Below are 14,134 nucleotides of genomic sequence, written 5' to 3'. Positions count from 1 at the left end.
TTTGATTGCACTCTGTAACATTATAGGAGTACTGTTTAAACTAGATGATACAATGTGGACAATTGTCATCAAGTTGCAACCTTGAAATGCAGAAATAAACACTTTTCCATAAACAAGGTCTAAATCATGTTTGATGCACTCTGTAGGTTACGTTTTTGCAGGTACTGTTTAAAACTAGATGATACAATGTGGACAATTGTCATCAAGTTGCAACCTTGAAATACAGAAATAAACACTTTTCCATAAACAAGGTCTAAATCATGTTTGATGCACTCTTGTAAGTTACATTTTTGCAGTACTGTTTAAACTAGATTATAGGAACACTGGACAAGACACCAGTTCCCATTTGGACACGCGCCCCCACCCCCCCAGCTGGAATGTGGCGCAGGGAACGCAAGAAATATTCTTAAAAATATTTAACCTCCACACATTAACAAGTAAAATAGCTCAAATGAAAGATAAACAAGTTGTTTATCTAGCCAGCAAGTCAGATTTCTAAAATGTTTTACAGCGAAAACATAGCACATATTTATGTCAAACCACCACCGCAGACATAGCTCATTAGCATAGCCAAGTAGGAAAAAATATGCAATCAACAAACGCAGGATTAAAAGAAAAATCATTTCACTAACCTTTTGAAATCTTCATCAGATGACAGTAATATAACATGTTACACAGTACATTCATTTTTTTTCAATAATATGCTATATATATCCATAAATCTCTGTTTACAATGATGCATGTTCAAAAAATGCTACCCAAATGTCCTGAGAAATGACGATAGCCCCGGCAGATAACGTCAGCTAACAAGGAATACACATCATAAACTTTGACTAAATATGCATGTTTTACATATGTATAGCAAGATACACTTCTTCTAAATGCAATTGCATTGTTACATTTAATTTTAACGTTACATTTTGGATTCACTAGACTATAATATGGAATCGGCGCTCCATCAGTAGCATCATGACTCCTTTATCTTGAGTCGACAGAAACCCAAAATTAATACATTAAATATTCCCTTACCTTTGTTGTTCTTCCATCAAACGACCTGGAAGGGATTATACTTACCAAACCAGCATTTAGTTTTCAAGTCTACGTCTTTCGGTTCTCAAAATACCCACATTTCGGTCGAAATTTACGCAAAATTGATGTAGTTGCGCACCAAAACGTTGAAATTATATATTATATGTCTAGTTAACTTGTCAAACTAACTTCATAATCAAGCTTTAACATGTTATAAAGGTGTACAGCAATTTTGAGAACAAACAGAAACACAGGCACCGTTCAATCGATCTTGGAAGAAAGAGAGCACTTTACCAATGAGCAAAGAAAAGTGACAGCTGTTTTTGATTGACTGGGAACATACCGCGTGCTCAAACTCTCGCGAGCGGGCGATTCTCACAATGACAAGCCCCATTGAAAGCTGAGATCACGCTGAACACGTGGAGACTGTTCTGGGAGCGGTAACTGTTTGTGGAGGGTGTCTGTGATGACGTCAAGGTGGCCTAAGTTTTCTGATGATTAGAGATAGTTTGGGAGAATGCATATTTTGAGAGTTCTGCTTTACACAGAGACACAATTTAAACGGTTTTAAAAGCTTTAGAGTGTTTTCTATTCAATAATATTTTTTATTTGCATATATTAGCAACTTTTGACAAAAAATAATTGTTTACCATGGGCACGCAATTACTCCAGCGGGGGCAGTAGACAGCCCTATCCCTAAGAGGATAATTATAGGAACACTGTGGACAATTGTCATCAAGTTGCCACCTTGAAATACAGAAATAAACACTTTTCCATAAACAAGGTCTAAATCATGTTTGATGCACTCTGTAGGTTACGTTTTTGCAGGTACTGTTTAAAACTAGATGATAGGAACACTGTGGACAATTTTTCAGCAAGTTGCAACCTTGAAATACAGAAATAAACACTTTTCCATAAACAAGGTCTAAATCATGTTTGATGCACTCTGTAGGTTACGTTTTTGCAGGTACTGTTTAAAACTAGATGATAGGAACACTGTGGACAATTTTTCAGCAAGTTGCAACCTTGAAATACAGAAATGAACACTTTACCATAAACAAAGTCTAAATCATGTTTGATGCACTTTGTAAGTTACATTTTTGCAGTACTGTTTAAACTAGATTATAGGAACTGTGCTGCCATCCTGTTAGAAGATAACAGATTATTTTATTACAATGGTTAAATTGGATTTTCATTGTGTTCAATGGTGTTATTTGCCCCCTAGTGGCGCTTTCTGGTACTTAGAAAGTCAACGCAAACGGGAAGTTCAGAATTTGTTTTGCACGCAAAGAAGCAGCTACAAGCAACGCTACGGTGCAGGTCTTTCAATGTAGTTATTTCTTGTCACGCTTCAGCCTTGGAAAAATATTTGTTTGTAAGTTCGATTCAAGCATTTAGCTAATGATGATAATCTTGTTATTGATAGAGTTTCTTACATATCAATGTTGGTTGCATTTTACTCACAAATTGCAATGCCTTTTGTGTATGTCGTTAGCTGTATTACTTTGCTCATGCGTCATGCAAACGAATTGTAAAATATACAATACTGTAGTTTTGTTACTGTTTCTAGTGTAATATGCTTTGTTATTCTACATAGATGGTTATACATTATTAGAGTAATGAAAGGAGCAATTACCATATGGTTAACAATTAGATATATGGTTTGGCATCATGCCAGATGCATGGTACCTTAGCACATGCTTTGTATTATGCAACTTCAAATGTTTAATGTACAGCTACAGTATGTCGGTGTGAATTGAACACTAAAGTATATTCTTTTCTGTATTTTGCAGTTTCACAACATAAACGTTTTCAATATATTCATTCAAGAAAAGTCACGCCTTGGGAGTTTTATTGAAGACTTAGTTGTTAGCTATCTGTCTAGTTTTGCATGGGAACGCAACTCAAGGGCAGAATAGTGAAAAAACATCATCACAGCGGGCTCAAGCACAAGAATAACTGCACACGGTGGTTATGTTTATCCTAGGGAAGACCAGCAGTCTACGATGCAACAACCAGAGCCAGGTGTTCAACAGAGAGAGATGGAAGAGCCTCTTCAGCACATTGGGACCAAGTCTCAATCTACAAGATCAAGGTCATCAAAACAGTCAAGCAGATCCTCAACAGCGAGTTCTGCAGCCGTCAAAGCACGCGCCAAGGCGGAGGCAGCACGCGCACAAGTCTCTTATGCTGAGAAGGAAGCTTCTGTGATGAAGCAAAAAGCTGACCTCGAGGCAACTTTATATGTTCTCCAAGTTGAGAGAGCAGCTGCTGCTGCGTTGGCTGAAGCTGCAGCCTTTGAAGAAGCTGTAGAATCAGAACGCAGAGAGCTTCGCAAAGAACTAGACACAGGGACACAGCCCTTAAGTCCAGTCCAACGTACATGTGAGTATGTGCAACAACATGCTAGGCCCTACTTTGCTGAACTTCCATTTGAAGTGGAGAAACAAGAGCTTAGTGTTGACCCAGCTACATGCCATAATCCAGAAAGTAGCAAACAGAACATGAGCAGAGACTCTCCGTTCAAAAGAAATGAACAGCAGCATGGTGGAAATGGAAAGCAAGCCCACTTCCAGTCACACACACACAACTTCCCTGAGTCACAAGTGGCACCAGACCTCACCAAGTACCTCCTACGACGTGAGATGGTGAGTTTGATGATCGCCCTGAAAATTATTGGGCATGAAAAGCATCCTTTCTCAATGCGACCAGAGACTTGAATTTATCAGCCAGGGAAGAGTTAGATCTAATTACCAAGTGGCTAGGGGCAGAGTCGTCTGAGCAAGCAAACAGAATTAGATCTGTCCATATTTTCAACGCAACAACAGGGCTTAACATGGTCTGGCAACGACTAGAAGAGTGCTATGGTACACCCGAAGTGATCGAGAATGCACTGTTGAAGAAAATTGATGATTTTCCAAAACTGGCTAACAAAGACAATCACAAACTAAGAGAACTAGGTGACATTCTTCTCGAACTGGAGTGTGCTAAAGTAGAAGGGTACCTTCCAGGCCTCGCTTATCTGGACACATCTCGGGGGGTAAACCCTATTGTAGAGAAACTTCCATTGAGTTTACAAGAAAAATGGATAGCACAGGGATCCAAATATAAGGAGGACTATCGGGTAGCATTCCCACCATTCTCGTTCTTCGAGATTCATCAGGAACCAGGCGAAAATTAGAAATGACCCCAGCTTCACCCTCTACACCTCAACTAACCAGGTGTCCATGAAAAGTGAGAAACCTGCCAGGTACAGCAGCAAGACACCTGTGACTGTATACAAGACAGATGTGTCATCTGAGGCTTCAGACCACCAAACCAAACCCAGTAAGACAAAGGTTGAAAACCCTGACCGTCACTGCCCAATACATAACAAGCCTCATCCTCTTAAAAAGTGTCGTGGGTTTAGATACAAAACTCTAAAAAATCAAAAAATCATATCTCAAAGACAATGGCATTTGTTTCCGATGTTGTGGGTCAACTCAGCACAGAGCTAAAGACTGTAAGGTTTCAATCAAGTGCTCTGAGTGCGACAGCGACAGGCATCTTGCTGCTCTGCATCCAGGCCCAGCCCCTACAAATACATACACCGCTACAGCAGAGACAGATAATGGCGGGGAGCAAGGTGACGATGCTCTTCTATCTGTCACCTCAAAGTGTACAGAGATCTGTGGTGAGGCAGTCAATCCAAGATCATGTTCAAAAATATGCTTAGTCAAAGCTTATCCGGCTGGGAAAAGAGAGAAAGCTGTCAAAATGTATGTAGTGCTTGATGAACAAAGTAACAAATCTCTGGCCAAGACAGAGTTTTTCAGTCTCTTCAACATCAATGACAACTCTGCTCCATACACCATGAAGACGTGTTCTGGGGTAACAGAGACTTCAGGCAGGAGAGCCGTCAACTTCATGGTGGAGTCTATAGATGGACACATGCAGCTCACTCTCCCTACTCTGATAGAGTGTGATATGATGCCAGACGATAGGATGGAGATTCCCTCCCCCGACATTGCGTATCATCATCCCCATCTGCAACCAGTTATGGACAGAATTCCAGCTGTGGACCCAGACGCTCCCATCCTCCTGCTCTTAGGACGAGACATCTTAAGGGTACACAAGGTACGAGAGCAAATCAATGGGCCCCACGACACTCCTTATGCACAGCGACTCGACCTCGGGTGGGTCATTGTGGGTGAGGTCTGTCTGGGAAACGGCTCACCGACCAGCCAATGTTAACGTGTTCAGGACAAACATACTTCAAAATGGTCGCACATCCTATCTGAGCCCTTGCCCTGACATCATCCAGGTAAAAGAGAACTACAACAGCGTAGCTCAGAAACACATCTCTCCCTCTACAGTGCACTTGAGAGATCCAATCACAACTGTGAACACAGACAGCCTGGGATGTTCCGTGTTCGACAAAACACAAGACGATGATAAACCAGCACCATCAGTGGAGGACAAAGCCTTCTTGGACATTATGGACAAACAGGTTTTCCAGGATGATGGAAACAACTGGGTGGCTCCACTACCCTTTCGCCCCAATAGACGTCGCCTTCCTAATAACAGGGAGCAGGCCATGAACCGTCTCACATCACTTCGCAGGACTTTAGACAAAAGCCTGACATGAAGCGTCATTTTATTGACTTCATGCAAAAGATGCTGGATAACGACCAAGCCGAACCTTCACAGCCACTAGAGGGAGACAAAGAACGTTGGTATCTGCCCATATTTGGTGTTTACCATCCACAAAAGCCTGAACAAATACGAGTAGTATTTGACTCCAGTGCTAAGTGTCAAGGCGTGTCACTTAACGATGTTCTGCTCAGTGGTCCAGACTTAAACAACACACTCTTGGGTGTCCTAATACGTTTCCGCAAGGATTGCATTGCACTAACAGCAGATGTGCAACAAATGTTTTACTGTTTTGGTGTACGTGAGGATCACAGAGATTACTTAAGGTTTCTCTGGTATGAAGACAACAGCCCAGATAGAAACATAACTGAGTACAGGATGAAAGTCTGTGTATTTGGGAACAGCCCTTCACCAGCCGTAGCCATCTACTGCATGAGACGAGCAGCGCTACAGGGTGAGAAGGAACACGGGTCAGAACCCAAGCAATATGTAGTGAGGAACTTCTACGTCGATGATGGTCTGACATCAGTAGCTACTACAGAAGAAGCTGTCAACATTCTAAGAAAAACACAAGCAATGTTGGCGGAGTCCAACATGAAACTACACAAGATTGCATCCAATAGCAAAACAGTTATGGAAGCCTTCCCTATGGAGGACCGTGCAAAAGACTTAAAAGATCTGGACCTAGGAGTGGATCCTCTCCCCTTTCAACGGAGCCTGGGACTTTCCTGGAACCTGGAAACAGACAGCTTCTCATTCCAGGTGTCCCACAATGAGAAGCCTTTTACTCGGAGAGGCATCTTGTCCACAGTGAATAGTCTTTATGACCCCCTTGGGTTCGTGGCTCCAATAACAATGCAAGGTAAAGCCTTAATCAGAGAACTCTCTTCTGATCAGAGTGAGTGGGATGTCACTCTTCCAACAGAAAAATAAGAGAAATGGAAACAGTGGAAGTAAGTCCAGTGTCTCGCTGACACCTTTTGGAAAAGGTGGAGACAGGAGTTCCTGACAACGCTGCAGACGCAGAAAATGGACAGCAGAAAAGCCAAATGTTTTTACATGTGGGAGATGTTGTCTTATTGAAAGACAGTCAGGCACACAGAAATGACTGGCCAGTCGGGCTTGTGGTAAAAACCTTTCCCAGTACTGACAAAAAGGTTAGGAAAGTAGAACTAAAAATTGTCAAGCAAGGAGCTGCTAAGGTGTTTGAGACCAATCTCAGAGATTGTTCTTCTTTCTGAAGCATCCTAGAGACAAAAGATAAAAAATAGAAAGGACATTATTTGTTTCTTGATATGTTTTATTTAATAGTGGCACAATTTCATTATACCAGGCGGGGAGTGTGCTGCCATCCTGTTAGAAGATAACAGATTATTTTATTACAATGGTTAAATTGGATTTTCATTGTGTTCAATGGTGTTATTTGCCCCCTAGTGGCGCTTTCTGGTACTTAGAAAGTCAACGCAAACGGGAAGTTCAGAATTTGTTTTGCACGCAAAGAAGCAGCTACAAGCAACGCTACGGTGCAGGTCTTTCAATGTAGTTATTTCTTGTCACGCTTCAGCCTTGGAAAAATATTTGTTTGTAAGTTCGATTCAAGCATTTAGCTAATGATGATAATCTTGTTATTGATAGAGTTTCTTACATATCAATGTTGGTTGCATTTACTCACAAATTGCAATGCCTTGTGTATGTCGTTAGCTGTATTACTTTGCTCATGCGTCATGCAAACGAATTGTAAAATATACAATACTGTAGTTTTGTTACTGTTTCTAGTGTAATATGCTTTGTTATTCTACATAGATGGTTATACATTATTAGAGTAATGAAAGGAGCAATTACCATATGGTTAACAATTAGATATATGGTTTGGCATCATGCCAGATGCATGGTACCTTAGCACGTGCTTTGTATTATGCAACTTCAAATGTTTAATGTACAGCTACAGTATGTCGGTGTGAATTGAACACTAAAGTATATTCTTTTCTGTATTTTGCAGTTTCACAACATAAACGTTTTCAATATATTCATTCAAGAAAAGTCACGCCTTGGGAGTTTTATTGAAGACTTAGTTGTTAGCTATCTGTCTAGTTTTGCATGGGAACGCAACTCAAGGGCAGAATAGGAACACTGGACAATTTCAGCAAGTTGCAACCTTGAAATACAGAAATAAACACTTTTCCATAAACAAGGTCTAAATCATGTTTGATTGCACTTTTTAACATTATTGCAGTACTGTTTAAACTAGATGATACACTGGACAATTGTCATCAAGTTGCAACCTTGAAATACAGAAATGAACACTTTTCCATGAAAACGGTCTAAATCATGTTTGCAGTACTTTTTCATAAACAAGGTCTAAAATCATGTTTGATGCACCTCTGTAAGTAATTTTGTTTGCTCACCTCAGGGACCCCCAGCCAGGCCATATATTTGAACTTTTGAACTATTTCCATCCTAGCACACATGATTATACTTGTCAATCAAGCCCTGGCGCTACAATAAAATTGCAAAACATCTGTGGGTCCAGGAGATAAGGTCTGAAAACCACTGTTGGATTCTAGCTTCAAATATATTCATTCATGTTACCATACTATAACATCTTGATTAATTACATGTATAAGGAATGCTAGGGGTCAAGACAGACCAGTTGCTGAGGAATCAGGACCATGTGGGATGTGGAATTCAACTCGAGATAAGGCCAACAGATGGAGAAGACAATGCTGGGAGGGGGGGCCACAGACACCCGCCCCGAAGTCCATCCGATTATAGACCTCACACATTTCCACACCTTTGAGGGTCCTAGATTTAGGCAGGGCCATGACAATACCAGTAAGAGGAACCTACAGAGTTACGGACTAACAGAGAATAATGTCCATCTTAAACATGCAAGAAGATAACTAACACCTTGTCGGAAGGTATAAATATGTGCTTGTATATTGTCTTTGCAGCTGTATGACCCAGTGGGTAAATAAACTTAGTTTGAATTTTACTCTGTTCAGAACCTAACACCGCAGCGCGTTCTATTATTGCCATCTCAATCTTGATTGTAAACTGCACAACTAAAACATCTTTACATAACCTTTTAAGAATTTTGTGGGGTGGGAATATGTCTCATCCATACCATTTCTATGGTTGTTACAGGCAATGTCAAGAGTTGATCAAAACAGTGGTACTGAATGCTTGCACTAACTTAACTTGACAGAAACACACTTAATTTGTCTCTTCATTAAAAATCCAGGTAGAATAAATATAAAGATTAAATTGGGAATTGTTAACTCCACTACAATTACATTTATCAAATATGCAGCTAAGTGTTAAAGAGTTCATGAATGGTTAATGTAATACTGTAGACACGGATAAGACAACTTTAACCAACAAGCACATTTATTAAAGTGAACCCAAAGTGTCTAGGACAAGTTGAGGCAGCCACTGCAACATGCCTGGGCTTGGTCCCTTCCCGGAACCCATTCCTGAAAAGGATGGGAAAAGAAAATAAGACATCTGTACATTACATAGAAGACTCCAATAGTAACTGTATTGCTCTCCTACGCTATATGGCAACTTTTCATTCAGTCACAAAGAGTCTTTATCAGGTTGTGGTGTTATTTGTACCCAGCCCTGTGGAAGTCTGTTGGATGCATGTACAGTACTGCTGAACAAACTAAATAATAGAGGGCAATAAGTAAAACATAGCAGAATAAATGGTTTTATATGGAACCTAGTTCACAACTGATGGCAGAGTGAAAGCTCGCCTCTGTAAAAACATTTAGAATCACTGAACTAATTTTGTTCAGACATTTATTTTGTGTCAAACTAATTTCAGTTGGCATTATTTCCAAGCAACAGCTTTAACAGAGCACAGGCTGATAGTGGCTTATTGGGCTACACAACCAGGAGCAAAGAATGATTCACATATAGCAGAGTAGTGTTGCACGATCTACTGAAACTTCTGTACTTTTTCGATATACTAGAACATGAAAAACGGTTTGGTACTAGACTTTGTTACTTTCGGTATATCTTTCAAATGTGTCTCACGTCATAAGGATTGAGAGGATCAATGTCGAGTAATTTGTCTGAATGTTCAAGGGGCAGTAGTAAGCTAACCAGCCTACTTTGCACATGCAGCTGACAAAGTGCAAGCTTACTCTCTATAGGGTAAGGGGGCAGCATTCGGAATTTTGGATGAAAAGCACGCCCAAATAACCGCCTGCTACACGGGCCCAGAAGATATGATATGCATGTAACTGGTAGATTTGGATAGACAACACTCTAAGTTTCCAAAACTGTCACCACTTTATTTTAAGAACGTAAAATGTCAGAATAATAGTAGAGGGAATGATTTATTTCAGCTTTTCCATAAACAAAGTCTAAATCATGTTTGATTGCACTCTGTAACATTTTTGCCAGTACTGTTTAATCTAGATAGGAACACTGTGGACAATTTTCAGCAAGTTGCAACCTTGAAATACAGAAATAAACACTTTTCCATGAAAACGGTCTAAATCATGTTTGCAGTACTTTTTCATAAACACTGCTCCAAAACCATCCAAAAAAGCCAGTCTACGGTTTGCAACTGCACATGGGGACAAAGTTCGTACTTTTTGGAGAAATGTCCACTGGTTAATGAAACTGTTTGGCCATAATGACCATCGTTATGTTTGGAGGAAAAACAGGGAGTCTTGCAAGCCAAAGAACACCATCCCAACCGTGAACCACGGGGGTGGTGGCAGCATCATGTTGTGGGGGTGCTTTGCTGCAGGAGGGACTGGTGCACTTCATAAAATAAAATATGAAGATGGAAAATTGTGGATATATTGAAGCAACATCTCAAGACATCAGTCAGGAAGTTAAAGCTTGGTCGCAAATAGGTCTTCCAAATGGACAATGACAAAATTGTGGCAAAATGGCTTAAAGACAAAGTCAAGGTATTGGAGTGGCCGTCACAAAGCCCTGACCTGAATCCTATAGAAAACGAAAAGAAAAAAACATGTGCGAACAAGGGGGCCTACAAACCTGACTCAGTTACAGGAGGAATGGGCCAAAATGTACCCAACTTATTGTGGGAAGCTTGTGGAACGTTTGACCCAGGTTAAACAATTGAAAAGCAATGCTACCAAATACTAATTGAGTGTATGTAAATGTCTGACCCACTGGGAATGTTATGAAAGAAATAAATCATTCTCTCTATTATCCTGACATGTAACATTCTTAAAATAAAGTGTGATCTAACTGACCTTAAGACAGTGTTACTGTCACGTTCAACACAAGAAAAACAAAATATTTGTGCTACACTTCACATTATTACGTTTGACACGTTCTGCCTGCGGACATATGTTCTTCAATGTGCCAGCAGAGCATGATACCTTTTGTTGGCATAATTGATCACTTTCAGGCAGAGGACACCATGCATACCCCTTTTTATCCATTGTATTGAAAATGTGAGAATAGGGAAAGTGTGTGGTGTTCCTGTCACATCTAGTGGCATCCAGCTTAAAACTTCACTAGGGTAGGGGGCCACATTTGGAATATGATGAAAAGCGTGCCCAAATTAAACTGCCTGCTACTCAGGCCCATAAACTAGGATATGCATATAATTAGTAGATTTGGATAGCAAACTCTAAAGTTTCCAAAACTGTTAAAATAATGTCTGTGAGTATAACAGAACTGATATGGCAGGCAAAAACCAGAGGAAAATCCAACCAGGAATTACTATTATTTTGAAAGGCTGTTTTTCCATTGAAAGCCTATCCACCATACAAAGACCCAGTTTTAGTACCCAGTTCACAATCTCTATGGCTTCCTCTACATGTGACCAGTCTTTAGGCATTGTGTCAGGCTTTTTACTCTGAAAAATTAGGGAGACACACCGCTTTCAATGAGAGGACAGTGGAAATTTCCAGACATGAACCAAGCACGTGATCGGGAGCATTGACGAAGCTTTTGTCCGATTTAAATATTATTTATTATTTACGACAAAAACAACCTGAAGATTGCTTTTCAACATCGTTTGACATGTTTCTACTATCTTTTATTGTACTTTTTTGACTTTCATCTTGGTGTTGAGAGCGCACATTGTGCCTTTGGATTTCTGAACTAAACGCACCAACAAAACGGAGGTATTTTGACATAAAGATGAACTTTATCGAACAAAACAAACATTTGTTGTTTAACATGGAGACCTGGAAGTGCCAACAGATGAAGATCATCAATGGTAAGTGATTCTTGTTAATGCTATTTCTGACTTTTGTGACACTCTCCTTGGTTGGAAAATGGCTGTATGGGTTTCTGTGACTAGGTGCTGACCTAACATAATCGTTGTGTGCTTTCGCCGTAAAGCCTATTTGAAATGGCACACTGTGGCTGGATTTACAAGAAGTGTATCTTTAAAATGGTGTATGATATTTGTATGTTTGAGGAATTTTAATTATGGGATTTCTGTTTTGAATTTGGCGACCTGTAATTTCACTGGCTGTTGTCTGTACCAGACAGGTTAAGCCACGTCCAGCTACACTTGTTAATTTTTTTTAACCACATACTATAGAGGGAAAACATTTGTTAACAGATAGTTCGTTAGCGAGTTAAACATTTCACACAGATTGCCAGGGTCCAGTAAGCAACTAACGCGTTATGGCAAAAAGTGCTATTCACTGACGAGTCGCGGTTCTCTCTCACAGGGGCGATGGGTCTGATTGGCGTTTATAGTTGAATGATAGTCGAGGCTTGTACTCTGGATTGATTTTGGAGGTGGAGGGTCCGTCATGGTCTGGGGCGGTGTGTCACAGCATCATCGGACTGAGCTTGTTGTCATTGCAGGCAATCTCAACACTGTGCATTACAGGGAAGACATCCTCCTCCCTCATGTGGTACTCTTCCTGCAGGCTCATCCTGACATGACCCTCCAGCATAACAATGCCACCAGCCATACTGCTAGTTCTGTGCATGAATTCCTGCAAAACAGGAATGTCAGTGTTCTACTATGGCCAGCAATAAGCCCGGATCTCAATCCCATTGGGCACGTCTGGGACCTGTTGGATTGGAGGGTGAGGGCTAGGGCCATTCCCCACATAAATGTCCAGGAATTTGCAGGTGCTTGGTGGAAGAGTGGGGTAACATCTCAGAGCAATAACTTGTAAATCTGGTGCAGTCCACGAGGAGATGAACTGGTGGTGGCCACACCGGATACTGACTTACTATTGATTTTGACCCCCCCCCCTTTGTTCAGGGACACATTATTCAATTTCTGTTAGTCACATGTCTGTGGAACTTGTTCAGTTTATTTCTCAGTTGTTGACTCTTATGTTCGTACAAATATTTACACGTTAAGTTTGCTGAAAATAAATGCAGTTGACAGTGAGGGGACGTTTCTTTTTTTGCTGAGTTTAACTATTAAGTTAACCCAAAGCTTGCACTAGCGAACTTTCAACATTGTATAAAATATTCTGGGCCCTCAGAGTTTCAGGCTATTTACGCAAGGGATAAGAAGCAGTGCTGACTTGGGCAGGAGCTCACAGGAGCAGAGTACCGGCACCTCAAATGTTCTACTGCTTGAGCTCCTGTTCATCGTATTGAATATTAGCTCAAAAGTATTGTGGAGCTCCTGCACCTAAATATAAACAGTGCCAGCACCCAAAATGAGTACCGGAACCTATTTCTGTCCAAGTCCAGCATTGATAAGTAGTATGATGTTTCCACTGGATCAGAACATGACATTTTTTATTTCACACAGAGTGGTAGAAAGATTTTTCAAACATATTGAGGAACTATTGTAATTCTCAATGGATGTAAAAACAGACTTTGCTTACTGTTTGAGGTGAAGAAAACGTTACTTTGGGAAGCTCTCCAGGCCATTAGTGGTGGTGCGTTAAGCCAATCAGAAATACTTACAGATCCCAAATGTGCACAGTTATATGCCTGCATTTGCACGCAGGCCAGGTAGCCTATAAGCCTACTTCTATGTGTGTGTGTCCTCACTCAACATTGACAGCCTCCAAACAAAAGACAATGGCTAAATTGTCAAAACTCGTAAATGTAATGAAAATCAAAACTTGTTGTATTGCATCATAGGTTGTGCACTCTTCAAATAATGTGACCACTCAAACACTGAGAAAGGGGAACATTTGGGAGGAGCATGGCTATGTGGTAGAAGAGCTCAATTTGGCCTCTGCATGCCTATGGAGGCTTCGCTTTTGCATCACACCCTCCAGCCTCTGACCACATTTTCAGATCAAGTCTGAATTGGCTTTTATTCTAGGCTTCCGCAATGTATTAGTTCACTGAGCTAGGTGCAAATAAACACACCCACTTGACAAAAAAAATTGGTCGATCAACAGCCAAATGACCAAACAATCGACCAATTGGGGTCAGCCCTAACAAATGGCAAAATTTTTAAGCTTACGTTTGCCCGCCGGTCAGGTAGCCTAGGCGTAGTTCTATGCGTAATCATGCTTGTGTCCTTACTCAAGGAGTGCTC

The sequence above is a fragment of the Oncorhynchus gorbuscha genome, linkage group LG20, assembly GCF_021184085.1.
Source record: "Oncorhynchus gorbuscha isolate QuinsamMale2020 ecotype Even-year linkage group LG20, OgorEven_v1.0, whole genome shotgun sequence".
NCBI classification, from domain to species: domain Eukaryota; kingdom Metazoa; phylum Chordata; class Actinopteri; order Salmoniformes; family Salmonidae; genus Oncorhynchus; species Oncorhynchus gorbuscha.
This window is presented reverse-complemented; position numbering follows the sequence as displayed.